This window comes from Desmodus rotundus, chromosome 5 (assembly GCF_022682495.2).
Source record: "Desmodus rotundus isolate HL8 chromosome 5, HLdesRot8A.1, whole genome shotgun sequence".
NCBI lineage: Eukaryota > Metazoa > Chordata > Mammalia > Chiroptera > Phyllostomidae > Desmodus > Desmodus rotundus.
The window spans coordinates 83887636-83900388 of NC_071391.1; the positions used below are offsets into that span (position 1 = coordinate 83887636).

Below are 12753 nucleotides of genomic sequence, written 5' to 3' on the forward strand. Positions count from 1 at the left end.
ATAGGATTTGGTTCCAGGCCATGGGGATGTCCTGCAGGCAGCTTCTGGGGAGTCATACTCCCAGTTCCAGTCGGCTCTATTCTTTAGCATGTGGTACTTGCAACCTGCCATGTTTGGGAAAATTAACCAGCTACTTAGTAAGTAGAAACATAGAGAGGGGTGATTCTCCCTGGGAAGGACCCCCTAATTGTGTAAGCTGTACCCAGCAAACATAGGGAGCAAAGGTGGCAGGAAGCTGGCCACTGTTCTGAGAATGGAGCTGTGGTCTGATCTCCCCAGTCTGCACAGATGTCCCCAAGCTTCACTTACACCGAGGCATGTAAGAAGGCTCCTTCTTCCTAGGCTGAGCTCAGAACAGTGGAAGGAAGGGTTACCCAGAAAGACTTGGAAGAAAAAGTATTCAGAAAGCTGTACTTTTTCCATAAAAACTTCCTAGTTCCTGAAAGACACTCAGCGAAGCTTATCTTTTAAAAATTTATTCAGAAATATTCCAGCAACAGCAGAAAGTAAGTAGCTTGGTGTAGGCATTCTGAGATTTTGAGCAAATGTTAAAAATTAACTATCTCAGCAGAGTTGGCTCCTGAATGAACCTGTTCTAGAAGGAGACAGCATTGGGGGTGGAGCTGACAGGCAGGATTGACTGACAGCTGTCTACTCTGGCTGACCCCTCTTCCCTGACTGAATGCAGAAGGAGCAGCTCTGGGTGTGAGAGCACCTTCCTCCTAGGTCCTGAAGCTGGTTCTTAGCCTGAGTCTTCCTGCCTGCTCTTCTAAATGGTATCAGTACATGAATGTGGGCTTATTGTGGTGAGGCCTCCATTGAGTTTCTAACCAGTAACTGGGGTTTGAGAACTGAATCAGAGTCACTGGGTCTTGAACTTTAAAGGCTATAAGTCTATTTCTTCATTCATTGCCAGCTCAGCCCTTCCAAAGCTGAGAATTTCTATAGCAGTTGCTATTTTAAAAGACAGTGCTTAGGGGTTTTCTTTGTTTTGTTTTGTTTTTTTTAAGGAGACCTCTAGACCTTGTTGTTTGTTGTCTGATAGTATGAAAATAGGCAACTAAACAAGATTCCGAGAAACCCTTTGGAAAATGGTAGGGTCAGCTCTCCATTCCAAGTAGATCATGAGTAATACAGTAGCAGGCATTAGCATGAAAAGTCAGTTTGCTCAATCACTTAATAAAATTATGCTTTAAAGAATTTCAAAAAGCAAACTTCCTTTAAATAAGGAGAACCGTGGCACAGCCTTTGAGATGAGTGTGCCTTTTTCAAGAACTGGAGCAGGCTGAGGCGGTACACACATGGAAATAGGTGGCAACATCATACTGTCACTAAAGTTGGTTATTATGGCCTGTCTCTGCACTCTCGTAGCTTCCCAGAGCTGTGAAGTGGGAACCTAGCCCAAGGGGTGTCATGCTGGCCCTAGACCTGTCCTGAAAGGGATATAGTTGAGAGGGAGACACCAGCATTTACTTCTGCCATGGCAACTGCTTACTGCTACTAGGAAGTGAGGGCATGTTTTAGGAAGGACCTTCTCTGGGTTCTCACTCCCATTACTTAGAAGGCATATAGGTTGTCTGAACTTAGGTGAACAAAATCACCCCTCAGCAGTTACAGAAGTTTCACTATGTGCTTACAGCAGGCCCCAGAACCAGTGGTGTAGGTCTCTGTCACTGGCTCATCTCACCCCCAGGGAGAGAAGGTACAGGATCAATGGTAACTACCACACTGGACAGGGAGCCACTGCTGCCACGCCCCTGGGCTGGAGGTGTTGGGTGAGAGCCAGTGCATTTCTCACTAGCTCCTCACTTGAAGTCCACTGAGATGCCTCAATAATGGGTTTGCTGTCTCAGTTCCATAAGAAACTTCTCCACATTTGGAGGCATGAATATGTCAAAGCAGGGATGAGCCAAAGCCACAAATACCTCCAGGACTCCTGCTTCTGAGTTGCCAGATTAGAAGGCATGGCTCCTCTCTTTGGAGGTTCTTGTGCGTAGTTCATAAATGTGTGTAAAGGAAATGAGGAAGCTGTGACTTTTAAACAAATAGGACACAACCTGGGAAAATGCCTCTGTCGTGTGTGTTTTTAAGACAAATATCTTCATGCTGTTAAGACACTCTTAGGTGGAAAGCGGAAGATCTCTGATTGCGTCGGGAGGGGCTGCTTCCCTGTAAGAACAGCAAGGTCCTGAAGAGATGATGTCATAATTTGTCATGAATCCATTCCTCACGACTGAGCCACACACCTGCAGAATCCCATTGCCTGGATATTACCTCTTAATTGCTTCTGTAGCATGAAGCAAAGTAAACGATTCCTTTCAGGGCATAAAGATTATATATGAATGAGTCTCTGCTTTTTAAGAGGCATCTTGAGAGTTTTGTTTTCACATTTTGCCCCCTAGATGGCACATTACAAGTATAAGTTAAATGCATTGTAATTTATTGTGGTTAAAGCACATAAAACTCTATCCCTTTGCCAAAATAATATGGGCAATTATGCAAACAACTCAAGCCAAATAAAAGAGAAAGAGATACAGTTTTACCTGAATTAACCAGACCATCAAATCGTGGTGAGTTAATACCTGTCTTACTCTGATTCCAGTGACATTGTACTTGCATGGTTTAATGAGGTGCCCTCATCTGGAAGGTAAAAGGAAGACCAAAGCATGAGTGTGGAGGCAATGATGAAGATACAGCGATGTTTTTCCAAATTTTCATCCAGCTGTCAGAGGGACTTTGTTTTGTGATTGTGGATGGGGATATTTGCCAATGGAAAGCTCAAGGGCCATCCAGAACGTCCTGGATGCACCACGTTTACCATGCACCACATTTTCCACGCATAAAATTGGTTAGACTTACTTGTTTAGTGAGAATAATACAATTTATTTGCATTGCTCTTCATACACAAAGCAGCATCCACAGCATCAGGTTCTGCAGGGTTTCGAAGGCAGGCAGCAGTGATTTTCTCTCATCTGGATGCCAAACAATCATGAACCTCACCCATAGGAAACATTAATAAGTAGGACCATCGTTTTCATTTCATTTAGATATTGAAACTAGGGAGTGAAACATATATGTTTTGCTACAAATATGCACAATTAATGTAAACATATGCCAATATACAAACACATATAGAAATATCTAATATGAAAAACCAAAGACTTCTTCTCTTACTTGTTCGCCTTAAGCTGAGGTCTAGGTTCCCCTTCCTCCTATACCTCTAATCCTCTGGAGACAGGTGTTCCTGCTGAATTGGCTATTTGCTTTTGAACAGGGTTGAAGGCCTCTGCAGCTGTTCCTGGCCCAATCCCTTACCTGAGCCGCAGGCTTGGCTGGCACACAGATTTATGGCTTGAAGTCAGAGAGCCCTACTCTCTGCTGGTCCTCCAGCCACCTGTTCTCATGCACGGTGTTCTTACCCATTTTAACTCACTTCACCTTCTTGTACTGACATCCCAGGGTTGGCTCTTCTGATTTTTCATGCAGTATCTGTATACCTTGATGATCTTTTATCTCTTTTTTTTCTCATCTTCATTTTTCTTTCCTCAGCAGCTCCTGCTAGCTCTTCCACCCTTGTTCCATTGTCTCATCCAGATAGTGAGTATTATTTTCTTCATCCATCTCTCTGCAGGTTGCTTTCCACTAGCCACAGTGGGTCTGCCTAATGTTATCTCCTTCACCAGGTGATAATTCAACTCTGTTGGCAGAAAGCAGCGCCAGGTTGTAGAGAAGCAAATGAGAAGAGAAATAGGCAGAGGGCCTCTCAGATTCATGGGAGGCAGCACTCTCCCAAAGGAGAGGCAAGTAAAAAGCATGGTTCTGGACAGAAAATTTTGCAGGCAGGCTTCCGAGGCTGTTGCTGCCCAGCCCTGGGCTGGGATTCTTAGTGAGCCAGACCAAAGCTGATATTCAGAGAAGCCAAAAGAATTTGCCCAGAAAAACCTCTATTCTGCAGGGCCATGAGAAATGCTTTGGGGTGTTATGTTTTCACTCTCATTTTAATTGGCACAGTTGGATTCAGACATTGAAATGAGAAAGCGAAGCCTATAGCTTTTGCTTTCTTCATAAATGCATACATTTCTTGTAAACATTTGTGGGAAAATAAACAGTGTCTGCTTGCAGATGTGCCTGGCAGTAGGCGCCTAGGGAAATTATTTAACCCTTCACAAACGAGCCTTCTTTTTCTCTTCTATAAAACAGAATCAGCAGTTGCCCTACCCCTGTCTGCCCTCTCACAAAAACCCAGCACACATCATAGTGTTCTTCAAGCTGTGCTTGCCCACCTGGGAGCTACCCACTAAGCCTGTGATGCAACCTGGTTACTCCCAGTGTTTGCCATACTGACTGAGCCTCACTCATTCACAGTCTTACTTAATTTGGCTGCCCTGTCCTTTTGTTCCCCCGTGTCCTCTGGAGTAGAGAGAGCTCCAGGCCAGACATGGAGTTCTGAACCTGTCTTTCTTGGGGGAAAGGGCAAAGGGCAAAGGGAGACAGCAGCTGTGTGAGTCCCAGGGTCTCATGCCAACCTGTGCCCAAAGCAGCAGACAGGGTGCAGGCAGGGCTATGCCACCTGGCTGGCTATGTTCTCCTTAGTACGTTCCAACTCCCTGCACTTTGGGCACAGCCACAAGAGATGACTCAAGACGCAAGCTCAGAAGCCTTCTCTTGCATCTGTTTGACTCAGAAATTGGCCCACCATCCCACGTAGTGCTTTCTAAGTTGTCTCAACTGTAGCAACAGGAGGTCAGATTTGGGAGCCAGAAAAAACTCTGGGTTCAAATCCCAGCTCTGCTACCTCTGCATACAGCTCCATGATCTTGAATGAGTCACTCAACCTCAAGTGAAGGATAGAGTCTACCTACCTTACAGGTATTTGTGAAAATTAAAGATCAGGTATGAAAAACACAAAACGCAGTACCCAGCATGTAACAGATGGAATTCATGGTAAGAATAAATGAGGGTTATGTTGTCTCTAAATGTGACAGTGATTTGTCTGCAAAGTCTCTGATAACCTCTTTAAAATACTTATATTCATATTGATAAATCAGAGAAGAAGGGAGTGAGAGGATATTTCCTTCACCATCTCTGTCTTTCCTTAAAAATAATGCCTTAAATATATGTATACACACACATTTATGAATTTATGTCCATTCCCTCCTTCACCTTTCTGTGCCCTTTCTGTTCTTCATGTTTCCATAGCAACATGGCCTCTTCCTGCCCTTACAACCACAGAACTATCTAGTGAGTACAGAGCTGAGCTGCCTCTGGCCAGATCGCCCGTGGTTTTCCTTGTATTAAAGCAACAGTTGTGAATGCATGGTGGCTCCTCGCCTAGTGTGGTTTTCTACGCATGCTGTGTATGTGGCCAAGAGAGCACACCCAGCATCACCCAAAGAACAGGGTGATTATTTAAAGAATACTCTGTGCATGAGGATACTTTTCCAAATTTACCCTCAAGTTAAAATTAGAAAAGGATTAGGGAAATTCTGATGAGACAAAAGAACAGCATCTCTCCCCAGCTTTTGTTGTCCCTCCCCCCTGAAACGCATGCACACACACCCATACACAGACAGTCATATAGAAGTAGCTAAGAGATACACCGTGAGGGAAGGAATAGGAGAAAATGGCTGTTTGGGGAAAGGCATAAGCTGAAAGAAGAAGGAGGAAGGAATGGCTGCATCCTGACAGCCTGCCCTTCTTTGTCTTGCGCAGTTGAGGAGCTGTGTACACAGATCACAACTGGGAAGGAGGCACTTCCATCCCCTCGCAGGCCTCCTCAGTGCAAGAAAAATTATGGCCTGAAAGCATAACCAGGCTTGCTCAAGTTTGTGTGCTGAGAATCCAGATGAAAGTTCTGGAATTCATCTCCTGATGATAGAGTCAGGGCCAGACTGTACGGTCTTTTCCATCATGGAAAACATTACACTTCATCACAACCGTAACATGTTCCAAGCTACTCTTTATAACGCTCTAATGAAGTGAGCTTGTGGGTTAGGCTTCAAATCCCCAGATAAAACAGCATCTGGAGCTGTGTGTGTGTGTGTCCTCTGCTGTGTGAGAGTTTTAGATTTTATGATATTCCTGAGTGCACTGAAAAAATGGCATGTACCCCATTGAGCAGGAGGGGTCAGAGTGCACAGGCAGACAGCAGGCACGCACAGCACAGCCCCCGCCCTCTGGGCCAGAGTTTCCAATACAAGTTGAACAGAGAAGAAAAGAGTGTTCTGGTTCTGTGTGTTGCATGAAATGGTTCTCTTTTCTACTGCAGCACATAGCTAAGGGTCTGCTTTCTTGGTGTTTTTTCTGTGTGTGCTGCAATGAATTTTAATTCCTGATGCTTTTGAGGTTTCATTTTGCCAGCAGAGCAGAGCGAGCGACAATGAACTGTGCTCACATGGTTTTAATTCAGATGATGGGTTTTTTGCATTTGGAAAAGGAATGCAACTAACAGCATCATTTCTCCCCCTAACAACAATGTCCCTGTCCTTTCCAGCCTGGGTGCAGCACGTGTGCCTGGCGCGGCAGGAGAAGGTGCATTATGCATTTGCACAACTCATGCCACATCTAGGTGTCTCACCATAGTGGCCTTGTCTGGAAGTAAAATACAATCTTGGATCCAGATTTTTCCTTAAGGAAGAATAAGGTGTTTGTCCCCAACATAGGTTTAATTTGTAAACATCAGGCATTTCTGCCCACAGATAAAATGCCTAGTAGTGACATCCAAAGAGAAGAAAGTCTGAATCTTTTATTTTGAACCACTTGACTACTGACCCAAATTGTAGGTCCTGGTGGATAGTGAGATAAAGGAAGTACAGTCACAATTGGACGGCAGCCTGTATTTAGCACGAACGTATTCCTCACTGGTGAGGCAAAATGTAGCACAGATGAATGGCAGTGGAATTAATAGCACAGCAGCTAGAAGCATACAAAAATCCATCACTCAGCAGTCAGTCAGTATGGTTGAAAATAAATGTCTCCTATTTTCACAAGTGTGTGTGTGTGTGTGTTGATCTATTTATAATTACAAATGAATGCATGTATTCTAAATAAAATCTAAGGATGAACTTCTCAGTTGTATAAATTCCTGCAGGGCACCGATGGTTGGAATGTGCCAGAACCTGTGCAACGTCAGACAGTAAGAAGCACACATGACATCAGCTTACAGTGGCAAGGGAATCTGTAGCTTGGCTGAGGCACTTCTCTCAAATTACTTTTAAACAGTGGTGTTCTTTGGGCAGAGGGGTATCTCCACCACCTTTCTTGGCCCTTCTTCTCTCTTAGATTCAGTTGACAGTAGCCAAATCTTCCCTTGGCCTGTGAAAGTGTAGGTGGGAAACCCAAAATGCCTTTGACAAAGCAAGGTCATTCGTGTCATGTTTAAGTAACAAAATGGAATATAAACACAACATAGGACAAAAAGGAATGTTGATAAATCCCAACAAGTAAACTATTTTTTTGTTGTAAACATCAAAATGTATCTTACCAATGCAGCCACAATTCTAAAGACATAACTGTACCCACAAATGCCAAGCATTTGTTTAATCAAACTGTTAGCCCCTTCGGTCAGAGGTTTAGTTTCTATTGTTCACCACTGACAGAGCCTTTGTTTCAGCCACCAGAAGGAAACCTATTCCCTTTCTGCACCAGCCTCTTCCTTTACGTTTCTCAACCCAGCATCTCCTCCAGACCTCTGGGATAATGTCGGTAGATGAGTAGGGAAGTGAGAAAAGATCCTCAGGGCCACCTTCTCTGGCTTGTATTCACCAAATCTCATTGAGCCCATGCCCCCTCTCCTCGTTGCACCAAAGGAAACACAAAGTGACTTTTCTTCACGTGATGTCATATCCTGTTCTTACAGAGCACACAGTCGGCGCCTTAGAGATCGTGGGACTTTTCCCTCATGACCCATGTGGTTTCATTGCCCTTGCTTCCCAAGGATGCTGAGACACTTCTGGAATCTGAATAATAACTTGCTTTTTTCTTTTCCTTCAACAGTCTCCTGGATGGACTTTGACTTCTGGGTCCTGACAAAAACACTTCCCTATTTTAAAACAAGTTCACATGCTCCCTGATGTGTTATTAATATGCAGTGTTTTAGCTGTATCTAATGCTTCTTGGTGTTAACCAAATGCTCTTCATGATTTATTATCCTCCTATTTCTGGGCAGTTTTACTGTCCTCCCAATGTTTTCTATATATGCTGCTAATTTAATTTGATTTCTCCTTTTATTTAGTCTGTGATTTTGTTGTTGATTTTTCTCCCTGCCCATTGTTTACATCAGTTTTTAATTTTTTTGTATTTTCCATGTGACCTTCTCCACTTTCCTTTCAACCAATCATGTGCGTGCGTATCATGTGACTTTGTCATGTGGCTTGCATGGTGCTGATGATGTCGTCCACGCTGGTGAACAGAAGGTAAAACTCTTTGTTCTGATAAGTGAAATAAATCTGGGACCACAACCTGGCACCTAGGGCCCACTCATTTCTTCCTGTCTTGGATTTCCTAAGCCAAGCCATTTGGGAGAGCTCCTCTTGTTCTCAAGTCATGTGCAGAATTCATCATTCTTTGCGGCCTTAACATGACACTTTGATACCATGACAGCCTTTGGTTTAATATTTTGCTTTAAGAAATGTGGCCGTGCAAATTGCTACCTAAGGTAAAACCACTTAGCCACAGCACAGTTTGCAAACTTGAACTTTTACCAGATAGTTCATGAAAATTATTTCCCAGAAAAGAGTTTTGTAAATTAGCTTTGTAGCAGTGTTGTTTAACTGTATCCAGCAGTTCTAAAAACCACCATTGCTCTAAGACGTGTCGTATTTCCAGGAAAACGTGAAAATATATCTGTTCACAGCATCGAAACATGGCAGTGAGAAATGTTTCAATTGCACAGGTTGTATTTGCTCAAAATCAGTGAGAGTGCTTCATTAAATTCATGCTGATTGAGGACCTTCTGAAATGAGGGACTTAAGAATTTTGAATGAGAGCAGTTTGGCTGTGATTTCTGAGGTGTCACTTTTCAAGAGTGACCCTCTCCCGGGCAGGGGAGGAAACCAAATGTCCCTTGGCAGTTATCATGACAGGAGATCTCCCTGTCATCCAGAAGCACGTGATTGCCCCTTGCAACAAAGGAGATAAAATGATAGCCTAATTACGTGCATAGCAGTGACAAAATAATTAGTTAATATTTTGACTGTCACAACCTTGTGAAAATACTTCATGCTTACCATAAAGAGAAAAGGAAGCCTCTACTCACAGCTTTCCCCAGTAAGAGCAAACACCTATTCAAACCCTGCCCTGGGAGTCATATGCGTTCTCTTCTCTTCTAACTGAAAATTTTTACTTCAAATCACAACATGAGACACACACAGGCTGCACTGATCACAACAGCAAAACTAACACCAATAACCGCCCAGTGTGCCCCTGCATGCAAGGGGTCCCCCATTTCACCTCACTTCTCTGAAAACTGATTGGGCGACATCCACAGGAACAAAACCACCGACAGCTTGTCTCGCATGTTCTTTGTTTTGTTCCTGGTCTGTCCTTCTGTTGTGTGATCCCCACATGTGTGAGCCTGTGTGTGTTCCCTCCTGTTCACCCTCCACACTGACCACCTCTGAGGACTTCGGCACTCTAGGTATGGCCACTGTGTCCCAATTTAGTCCCATTTACACCTGGACTCCTAGAAAGAGGTCTTGATGAGGACTGTCCTTATTTCCAAAAAGGAGGCGTTTGATATTTATATTGTATGAAATTAAGTAGGAATGTACACAAAGCAGGAAAACAGCTCATCATATCTTTGACCTACTTTTAAAAGTGTCCTAATCTGTGAGTCTTAGGGCAGTGAATGTTGGGAGCCTAGGCTCTTCTTAACTCCTATCCCACCCCAGATACTGTGGTGACTGCTCAGAGGCTGATGTGCTGGGACAAAGCCTGGACCTTCTCCTAAAATCTTAAGTATAAGCAGATGTTGGGTTGAAACCCATTGGTTTCTCTTTTAAAAACAAGTTTGGTCATTTCTGTGCAATGCTGTAATTCAGAATGAAACAAAGCACAGTGTCAATAAGGTAGAAACTAATTCATAGCTCTGAGGAGAGATCTCTTCCAGGCTTTTTAAGGAAGGGGAGATATGTTTGAAGATGTTTCCTGCAGTTGCCCTAGAAACACACCTTAGCCGAGGTCTTAGCCGTCAGTAAAAAATGTTGCCAGCACTAAAAGTTCTCTGAGAACCTGCAGCGTTCCGAAGCAGGATTACCCTCTCATCAAACCCCATCCCTGCCTGTGACAGACCCTCTCTTGCCAGTTGCAGAGGGACAGGCAGAAGACTGTTATTCAAATGAGCAGCAAGCAGCAGGAAATGGTTTTTAATAATAAAACTTAAGGGAACGGAGAAATCAGAGCAAATAAAATTTACGGGGGAGAGAAATAAAGCTTAGATAAAGGCAATTATTTCCTCCCTTCTCTGGGAATTAGTAAGGGTTTAAGGTGAGTGGGGCCTAAATGAGGAAGGTTTAAGTGAGTGGGCAGTCCTTCTCCTGGCAGTGGGTTGTACACCCAACAATTGATGAAATCCAATGTTCCCTGTTCACCACACACCCCCCAAAAAAATGCATGGGGTGCACTTAACATATGCTGGATGATCTGTGCCCATAGGTTGCCAACCACAGTGTTCACTGAGCCCAGCAGCACTGAGTTAGAAGCAGGCGCGGCACCATGCCCCAGAGTCACTTGGCCCCTGAGCCTCCAGGGGTTTGCGCGTAGGTCCATGACAGGGCAACTTCAGCACCTGTCCAGACAGCCCAGGTGTGGGTTTGCGGGGTGAGCTGCAATGTCCCTGATACGCAGAACTTTATTTCTACTATGGCATGTGTAACTGCGGTGCCTGCTTCCTCCACTGACTCCATCAACAGCCGAGGAATCTGTAAATGGGACCCCCGCCCCCACCAGCATGTGTGTGATGAGGAGCCCGCACCCCTCTGTCAGTGTGCTGCATGTTGGAGCATGGACCCCTCCCCACCCGTTCATAATGATCTTTTTTTTTATTTAGCTACTGACACTGACTTGTACTAGGACATGCTGATTCTGATGAACTAAACTTTTAACACCCACTCTTCCTTCTTAGATTGAAAACATCACTAACCACCATCCTGCCCACTCCCTCCTTTATTTTTTACAGCTGTGTGTCTGGATTGCCCCGACCTCTGGCAGGTCGACATAGACTTTTCACCAGGGGTCTGCCCTCCTTGCCTTTATTCTTAATGATTGCTTGCATGGGTGCTTACCAGGGTGGAGTGTTAGCATGAGGGGCCTGAACAATGAAGCAGTGACGGGTAGAAGTCCCAATCCGCTAGGCAGGGCCAAGCTATGGAAAGTGCCCATGTTCCCAGGGTTTATTAGCATGAGGTTCCCCCGAGGAGGACCATCCTTAATAAATCATCTAATGACCGTAAGATAATGGTGAACATGTGCACACAGCCTCACTCCTTGTGGCTGGGAGGCGGAAGCCGAGTTAATTGTTGGTGATAGCAGTTACTTCTGTCAGAACTTCCTTAGCGTGGATCAGCCCCATAACCACAGGCCATACTCATGGTTAGATTTTCTTTCTCAGATGATGAAACAAGGATAATTGATCAATTAATCTGTCGGTGTTTTTATGACAACCGTGAGAAGAGAACTGCTATTTTTGTGGTCTGGTCCATCAGAGTTCATTTGTTACTGGTTAATTTGTGTCTGGTGCTGCCATTCTGCTCCCCACCCCTCCCCAGCACACACACTCACATCCATAATTCCTGAGAAAACTAGGGCTGGAAGGGATTGGTGAACTAGATGCCTCCATGAGCGTGGCCACAGAGAGCTAAGCATCCTTTCTCTGCAAAAGCTGGGCACTGGCCCTGCCCACAGCCACTCATTCTGTACCTCAGCCTTCCCTGGAGCCAGACACCTGGACAGCAGAGAGTCAGGTTACACTAGCACAAGAAGACCCATAACAATGAGAAAAAAGAGCTCAGAAGGGTTACTGGTTGAGTGTACTTGACTCCTAAGACTTGACTTAGGGGAGCAATGCTTAAGACAATTGATTCCCGTGTGTGCGCTGTCAGCCGCTCTTTGGGACTGTCAGAAAGCCCCCCTAGAACAGCTAGGTGGGTGTGAAAAGGTGCATCAGGGGAGTTGGAGGGTCTAAGAGCATATAGAGCACAGATCGCATTAGGTTCTCTTGTTTGGCATCTAGGGCAAAGCACTGACTCCAGAAGGTTAGTGGTCTAATTACTCTAAATCCTAATCCCGTACATAATTTGCTGATACCCTAAGGACAAGTCAAACTTCTAACCTCTTGATGTAATTGTAAATGTTCCTGAGTTGGGAAAATCAAATACATGTCATATTTGAACAGCTAAATCATAGATTTTGGATTTTTTAAAACAATAAAAAGGCATACACAAGTTTCAAACTGCTTTGTAAGAAATAATGAACAAGAGGGAATAGGAATTAGAATAAACAAAAGGAACAGTAATTTTAATGCCAAACAATCCTATTTGATAGAAAGAGAAAAAGATTCTAATGCAGCCCCTACGTCCATCATTGGTTATTCCCAGATGCCCCAAACTGGGAGGAGAGCAAAGTGGATGAAGGCAGTTCCAGGTTGGCCCATCCTTTCTCCGGGGTGCCTGGTGGCACCTTACCGTTTCACTCAGAAGATGTAATTCCTGGTACTTGAGCTTGTTTCAGTAAGAAGTAGTTACTGTTTTCCTTCTA

General features: G+C 44.3%; 1 protein-coding gene across 12 annotated transcripts in view; it reads left to right on the forward strand.

Moving 5' to 3' along the window:
* The window catches only part of NCAM1 (neural cell adhesion molecule 1), a 337891-nt gene that overhangs the window by 298863 nt on the left and 26275 nt on the right, over positions 1-12753 (forward strand). The gene's annotated exons all lie outside the window — the stretch shown is intronic.